We start from the raw sequence: 9,043 nt of genomic DNA, 5'->3' as shown, positions 1-9,043 counted from the left end.
CTCAACAGTTTATAACTTATTACATACTATATGATGCTTTTTTTATACTTCAATTACAATCTTCATCTAGAAAAATAACCTTTTGAAAATGAGTGCTTCTTGTTTGTCTTTTCCTCATACATTTACACCTGGATCAACTGGTTTAGAAGCTTGATGCAGAGCATCTGAAATTGCCTCAGGGCTGTAATACACTGAGACAGTTACTGAATTTCACCCTGTGACTGCTAGTGCTGTGCATTTTTCAACACTGTTATTTCTGAACATCCACTGTAGGCAAATCAGTTTGAATATAGATAGATTGATCGTTTCTGTACTTCACTGTTAGTCATATGTTGTGCCTTAGGCCATAGTGTCAGGGCGATAACCAAGATTTTATAACTACAGAGGTCCAAAGCCAAACAGGAGGAGCAGGAGGAAAAAGAACACACAGTAGCACAACACAAGTTCAACATAGAGATGGAAAATAGCTCATTGTAATTGCAGTGGTAATAATATACAGTCAAAGGAAAAGGTTTTCCACCCTACACTGTGAATGTTTACACACTGTGTTCAATAAAAACATGAAAACATATAATTACTTGTGTGGTATTAGTTTAAGCAGAATGTGTTTGTCTATTGTTGTGACTTGATGAAGATCAGATCACATTTTACGACCAATTCATGCAGAAATCCAGGTAATTCCAAAGGGTCCAGAGATGTTTTCCTGCGACTGTATCAATAATAATAATGATAATGATAGCATCATCAAAGTAGAGCAGCTGTCGAAGGCAGAGAGGTGGGACGCAGTGGATCTAATGGGGCAGAAATATGAATTTGCTGAAGCTGTGCAGGTGATCATGATCATTTCAGGATTTTCAGATCAGAAGGAATGATCTGGTGAGGAAATTACCAAAGAACGACTCAGGAGCAGAAGGTCAGTCACAGGAAGAGAAAAACATGACGCCTTTCTGTCCCATCTTATCAGTTTGTTTCAGCATGTCGTGCCTCCAGACAGCAGATCTGTGTTTATTACAGGTCACTCTTTATGCTTCAGGACTTTATAGATTCAGATGTTACTGGGACCTACTTCACTAAAGTTGCATTTCACAAATGATTGTTGCTCACAAATTGAAAGTCCTGCTGGGCTTGCAGTGCACAGCTTGCACGTTGCAGATCAGTTGAAAATGTTTAATGAAGCAGCTTTTGGAACAGAGAAAAGTCACTTAGTAAAGCTGTTTTTTGTTATTCTTGCTCAACCGTCTCACACACAAAGACTCAGAACTTGAAGAAGAAAGATGCGCAGGTGCTTTACACACTGAAGTTTAAACTGCAACCACAGAGCAGCAGCAGGCTGAGGGCCTCAAATGATAATTTCCAGTATTAGTTCATCTGTGGAATATTTCCTCAAACATTGATTAATTGTTTTGTCTTTTTGAAACGCGGAGCAGAGAGCATGTTCTGTCTGGAAAACATCTGATAACAGCAACTAGTAGACCAACAGCTGTCACGTGAATGTCCTGCAGTAAGAAGCTTCTGCGTCGCCAGGTCATTTTTCCGGGGCTTTAGCCTCCGATGTTTGTCTATATTAACAGACCGTTCTCATCTCAGGGCATCCAATACCAACGCTTTCAGAAAAAATGACAAAACGTAGTTATTTGTTGCCAAAGGTACCCTTCAGCGTCTCTATGACAGTATGGAGAACACATATATGCACACTGTAAACAAAAACAATAAATACAGATTTAGACAATAGTGCAATGAGCAGAGTACAAAGGATGTAGGAGTAAATTATTATAACCACTGTTATTATTATTTACATGTCAGAGGTGGATGAGATATACAGGTACACATACATGCATTCATGTACACAGTGTGATGGAGAAGAGTGCAAAGGACACTGGAAGGGGGGGTTGAAAACATGGAACATTTCTGGGCTAGGCTAAGCTATCAATGTTTCAAGAGCATGGTAAGAAGTCCAATACTTCTGGGTCCTGCTGTAAATGTATTATGTAGCAAATACATCCCGATATCTCTCATCTGGTCCTACACATGTCCAACCACTCTAATGAAAGCTCTAACTCTAACCACTCTAATGAAAGCTCTAACTCTAACCACTCTAATGAAAGCTCTAACTCCAACCACTCTAATGAAAGCTCTAACTCTAACCACTCTAATGAAAGCTCTAACTCTAACCACTCTAATGAAAGCTCTAACTCTAACCACTCTGATGAAAGCTCTAACTCTAACCACTCTAATGAAAGCTCTAACTCTAAACACTCTAATGAAAGCACTAACTCTAACCACTCTGATGAAAGCTCTAACTCTAACCACTCTTATGAAAGCTCTAACTCCAACCACTCTAATGAAAGCTCTAACTCTAACAACTCTAATGAAAGCTCTGATTCTAACTGCTCTAATGAAAGCTCTAACTCTAACCACTCTAATGAAAGCTCTAACTCCAACCACTCTAATGAAAGCTCTAACTCTAACCACTCTAATGAAAGCTCTAACTCCAACCACTCTAATGAAAGCTCTAACTCTAAACACTCTAATGAAAGCTCTAACTCTAACCACTCTACTGAAAGCTCTAACTCTAACCACTCTAATGAAAGCTCTAACTCCAACCACTCTAATGAAAGCTCTAACTCCAACCACTCTAATGAAAGCTCTGATGTAAACCACACAAATGAAAGCTCTAACTCCAACCACTCTAATGAAAGCTCTAACTCTAACCACTCTAATGAAAGCTCTAACTCTAACCACTCTAATGAAAGCTCTAACTCCAACCACTCTAATGAAAGCTCTAACTCTAACCACTCTAATGAAAGCTCTGATGCTAACCACACAAATGAAAGCTCTAACTCCAACCACTCTAATGAAAGCTCTAACTCTAACCATTCTAATTAAATCTCTAAATAGCCGGATAATAATAACAACAAATGCACCAACACACATTTACAGTTACAACCGCTGGCCGCTACAACTCTCTCACAAAATCCACTACTGCGACGCCATCTTGGGATTACGCAATACCTCTGAGCTCTGCATTCTTCCTTTTGGCACAGACTGCACCAGAGGAAAAGTGTTGCTTTGGAACACATGGTCTTTATCGCCATCTGGTGGCCGACCCATAGTAGTTACATGGACAAGCATGGTCCCAAATGAAAGGTCTGCTCGAGACAAGTCCATATGCATCATGGTGGGATATTCTGTTCTAAAGTTATTAGCTTGTAAATCATGGGACTTCTTTCGGTCATAGGAATGTTGATCAATATTATCAATATTTCAATGTTTTGGAAACTTTATGTTATTTGTAATGTGGTTGTGTACACAGAAATAGTGTTTTGAAGAAAACTCCCATTAAAAGTCAGCATGTAAACAGGAAATGCGGCCAAAACATGGACATTCGCCTGGTAAATTTTTAAGAAATTGTAAAGTAATTGTTGTATTTTAGTTTCTTTTGATCAAATTTACTGTTACAGTTCTGTCCAGGTGTAGTAAAAGATATTTATTTGCATTATATCAGCTAGATGATGGTTTTGATGGTATAGTGACTTTGAAATATAGCTTTTATCCAAGGAAAGGATGAAAATATCATATTTTCCTTTATTGCATCTCCACTCAGGCAAAGCAAGACAAGGCAAGTTTATTTGTATAGTACATTTCAACAACATAGAAATTCAAAGTGCTTAACATAAAACATAAAAGCATAATAGGGAATTTAAAATAATTTTTAAAAGGATGAAAAAAAACAGGATAAAATAAAATTTAAAAGTTAAATAGTTTTATTTAACTCTTCAAAAAAAAATTTCTAAAATAACAGGATAAACAGGACAGAAAAGTTACAGTGCAGTGTGAGTTATTAATCTTCAGCCTTGAATTTGATCAAATTAAAGGCAGTGTCAAAAAGAGTTTATGGATGGTTCATAACGAAGCAGAAGATCAGAAATGTATTTTGGTCCTAAACCATTTGGTGCTTTATAAACTAACAGCAGGATTTTGAAATCAATTCAGGAAGCCAGTGTAAAGACCTCAGAACTGGAGTGATGGGATCCACTTTTTTGCTATTAGTGAGGACTCGAGCAGTAGCGTTCTGAATCAGCTGCATTCTGATGGATTTCTTGGGGAGCCGTGTAAAGACACTGTTACAGTAGTCAAGTTGACTGAAGATGAACGCATGGATAAGTTTTTCCAGGTCTTGCTGACACATAATTCTTTTAATCCTTGATATATTCTTCAGGTGATAGTTGGCTGACTTTGTAATTGTCTTAAAGAGGTGGTATTATGCTTATTTTCAGGTTCAAAATTGTATTTAGGGGTTGTACCAGAACAGGTTTACATGGTTTAATTTTCAAAAAACACCATATTTTGGGTATGGAGTGATACATCTTGTCTCTAATTTATCTTTTTTAGGAGTTGCACATGCGCAGTTCCTAGTTAAGAACTACTAGCCAATCAGAAGCAGGGAAGGGCGGGTCAGTTAGAAGCCGGTAAACAGCTTCGTTTCAGCTGTCCATGTTGCCGACCAGCTTGGCAACATAGACTGGAGTTTCAGAGTGGTGAGTTATTAATCTGTAACGATAGGATCTTTCATCCATAAAGTTTTAACTGAGCTCTGTCTCTACATCACAGTAACAACTTTATGTCCACTGACTGCCTGGAGGGTAGCTAGTGTTTGGAAGGGAGAGGAGAGCTGTGTGCTGCAGCTCACTGTTTTTCCACCGGTGTTTTTGTCGGACTAGCCGCTTAGCAAGCGTTATATGAGGCGCATTTAGCTTTCATCCCTGTGACATCATGAAAGGGAAACGGCTGGATGACAAACGAGCTGTATTCAGGCAGTTCAGAGCAGAGTTTTCTGTGGGAGATGGTAATTCCCTTTGGGCTGGACTTTTTTTGCAAACCTGTTATATGCAGAAAAAAGGTATATATAGGGAAAAAGCCAAAATACACAATACCTCCTCTTTAATGTGGCTGCTAACATTCAGGTCCGAGTCCATTACTACACCAAGATTTCTGGCTTGGTTTTTGTTTTTAACATTACCGACTTTTAATCGTTCTTCCCTGGCTCCAAAAACAATAACTTCAGTTTTATCTTTGTTTAATTAAGGAAAATTCTGACACATCTACTTGTTTATTTGTTCAATACAGTTACTTAGCGCCTGTATGGGATCATAGTCCCTTGGTGATATGGTTAATCTGTGTGTCATCTGCATAATTATGATAACATATCTTGTTGTTTTTCAGAATCTGTGCCAGTGTAAGCATGTAGATTTTAAACAGAAGAGGCACCAGAATGAAGCCTTGGGGAACTCCACAAGTCATTTTTGTTAGCTCAGATGTGTAATTACCTATAGACAAAAAGTAGTCTGTAATGACCAAAATTATGCCTCTAGGTCTAATGGATGAGGAGTTATTTCTGATTCTTTTGGGTAGGGTATTTTATGCGTTTTTCCTGGAAATAGGTTGTAGTTTAAAAATCTCCACAGTCTAACTTCTACACAGACTTATATGTTTCAGACATGTTGTTGTAAATGAAGGCTATTTGTTGGATTTCCAGAGTTTTCTGTCTGACCGAGGAAGATTCAGGTGTTGCAGCAGTTGTTTGTCCTTCATTGAGATGTAGATGCAGGAAAATGAGTGTGCGGCTGCTATAAGACTGTCAGACAGCAACAACAAGCCACACACAAAAGAGAACATGGAAGGATGTCTGATATGTGATTTAACAACAGAAAGAGAGCAGCTTTGTGTTAGGATTTGATTTTGTGCTGTTGTTTTTTCCTGTGTTTATTTGATATTTTCATGGTTTGGAGTTTTGTAGTCTTGTTTATTATTTTGTTCATTCGCTCAAGTCTTTTTAGTAACTGTCTTGTCTGTTATCGTAGTTCTTAGTCCTGTGCTTTAGTTCATGTTTAATGTTTTTCTTGGTCGATGTACTTCTGTGTTTTATTACTTATAGTCTGTGTCTTCGTCGTTAGTCTTTTATCTCCATATTTTAGTTTGGTCCTGTCCATGTCCTGATTTTGCAGTCATTCCATGTTTTACTTTGGTAGATCTGTCCTTCTGTGTTTTGTGAACTTTACTTCCTGTTTTATTTTGTAGTCTTCTGTGCCTGGTGTTTTTGTCTAGCTCCTGTTGTTAGTTAGTAAATTGTTGTCTTGATGATTTATTTGTTACCTCTGCCTTTGTTTTTGGATCTGTGTCTGCTTGTGTTTGTTGTCTTTTTGGTTTATTCTTTATTCTGTTCTGTATTAGTTTCCTGTCATGTTTCTTTGCTGTTGCACTCTGTCTTATTCACTGTGTGTCTGCTGTGCCTGATTAGTCCTAATTCCCTTCACCTGTGTTGCTCCCACCCCGCTCGTTAGTTCCTGTGTGTATATATGCTTGCTTGTTTCTTCAGTCTTTGTCACGTCCTTGTGTCTAATGTTTAGTGTTCCTGCCTGTTCCTTTGTTTCATGGATCCCTTCTTTGCATTTGGATTATTTTCTCTGCCCTGTTCTGGATTTTACTCTGCCTGTTTGGAGATGCCTTTGTTTAGACCTTTTGCCTGCTGTGCTCATGAGTATGCCTGCTTAAGTTGCTGAATAAATCTTTTGTTTGAACTGCATCCTCCTCTCGCCTTGCCATTGTCTGCATTTGGGTCCTAACCTCAGTCAGCATTCAGCCTCCCCCCTATGACACTTTGTCTTCAGCTGGTAGTTTGTTGGTTTAGACAGAAGGTGGTGCTGCTGACTCAAACATGTTTAAGTCTCATCTGGAGACTTAAACACACAGAGACAAGCTGGGTTCAAACTTGTGATGTGGACACAACTGAAATACATCAACATACATATCAAGTTGAGCTGTGAAACAGGAAGCTATGACATTTTATTAACCTCTTCAAACCCACTTTTCTCCTCAGATTTCCCATGAAGGAGCTTTAACATAACACTGACAGGGGCCATCCTGCAGAATGAGTACTTTTACTTCAATCCTTGTGTAGTAACATGTTGGATGCAGGACTTTAACTTCTAACAGAGTATTTGTGATCCGTGTACTTGAGTGACTGATCTGAGTACTTCCTCCACCACTATTTATTTCCCAGAAGAAGCTCCACATTAAAGTTGGGTAAGATCTGATCAGTTCTGACTCCAGCTCTGATTCTGCTTGTTGATTCTGGTTCTGATCAAATCCTCTGATTCTTCTCTTCTTATTGGAGTCAGAAAATAAAGCTTGACTGTGTGGCCACAGTGGCTGTTTGTGGTGCTGATGGCTGAATTTTAGTCCCATAAAGAGAGTAAATAACTGTGTATGTCTCACTTCATTATAGCAGTTAACTTAATGTAGAGAAGATGAGCGAACACTAAACTTTCTCAAAGCGAGGACCAAATGTGGTGGAAACGTTGGTAATAAAATCACTGGAGTTTAGTGTGCGCTCATCTTCTCTTGATTGTACCAACACCACCCGCCCAGTAATGTTGTGGTTTGATTGAACGACAGTGTGAAAGGCTGCCTGCACACAAATTTCCTTTGGTATCACTTAAATGGCTTATTTGTACCCATTTTTATCTACTCTGGTCTACTTTGTGGCGATTTTAATATTCATGTTGATGACCCCAACAATGTTAATGCAACTGACTTTTTAAATATGGCCACTTCTTTTAACTTCAAACAACATGTCAAAGGGCAAACCCATAACCATGGTCATACGCTGGACTTGGTTTTTACCCTGGGTGTCAGCATTTCCTCTGTGGAATTAGTGGACATGACCATATCTGACCACAGATGTATTGTTTTTAACTGCGATTCGCCTGTTACTCATGCCGCCTCACCAAGCTCCGTGTGTTCTCGCTTCTTTAATGAACAAAGTGTTTCGAAGTTTTGCGCATTCTTTCAGAGCCAAAGCCAACACCTGTCTGATTCCAACACCAACAATCTGGTCGATCACTTCAATCATATCTGCTTGTCGTCACTAAATATTACTGCTCCTCTAAAGGTTAGGCCTACGTCTAAAGCTAGTAAGCAACCCTGGATAAATGACAGCATTCGCAGCCTAAAAAGGGAATGCAGGAAAGTAGAGCGCAGATGGAAAGAATCCAGTCTCCAAGTCCATTACCTCAGTCTGAAGGATTTATTAATTAACTATAACATGGTTAAGGATGCAAGAACACACTATTTTTCTGAACTCATTACTACACATAAACACAATCCCAGGTTTCTGTTTAAGACTGTGGATCAGCTGGTAAATCCAACCCCTCCTTGTGCCTCAGCTGGAAGTAATGATGACTGTGAATTGTTTTTATCTTATTTTACCAATAAGGTGGTGTCAATCAGAGCCTCTATTACCCCCGCGGCCTCTTACTCAGAGGTTCCTCACCAGCAACAAGAGTTTTAACCAGTTTTATCCCATCGACTTGTCTGAACTTTTAAAAACAGTATCACAAATGAGATTGTCCTCCAGCCCACTTGATGTAATACCTACAAAGTTTTTACTGAAAGTAATAGATTCTGTTGGGCCCCATTTGATCTCTGTTTTCAACAGCTCCCTATCTACTGGTTGTGTCCCTGATTATTTTAAAACGGCTTGCGTGAACCCACTTTTAAAGAAACCTGGTTTAGATCCCTCCCTCCTACATAATTTTAGACCAATTTCAAAAACTGCCTTTTATTGCAAAGATTCTAGAAAGAATTGTGTCCACACAGCTGCTCACTGTGCTGGAAAATAACAAATTATTTGAAAAGTTTCAGTCTGGTTTTAGGAAGTACCACAGCACTGAGACTGCCCTGCTTAAAGTAACCAATGACCTTTTAATGTCTGCTGATGAAGGCATGTGCTCAGTCCTGGTACTCCTGGACCTTAGCGCTGCTTTTGACACCATTGATCACAACATCATGTTAGACAGACTGAGGCACTGGGTGGGGATCTCTGGTACTGCCCTAGAATGGTTTTCATCCTACCTGTCAATTAGGAAATTTTGTGTGTCTGTAAACAACTATGTCTCCTCGTTCTGTCCAGTTAAATATGGTGTGCCTCAGGGGTCGGTCTTAGGACCCATTTTGTTTTCCTTGTATCTGCTTCCCCTTGGAC

This window comes from Micropterus dolomieu, linkage group LG01, assembly GCF_021292245.1.
Source record: "Micropterus dolomieu isolate WLL.071019.BEF.003 ecotype Adirondacks linkage group LG01, ASM2129224v1, whole genome shotgun sequence".
Classification (NCBI taxonomy): Eukaryota; Metazoa; Chordata; class Actinopteri; order Centrarchiformes; family Centrarchidae; genus Micropterus; species Micropterus dolomieu.
This window is presented reverse-complemented; position numbering follows the sequence as displayed.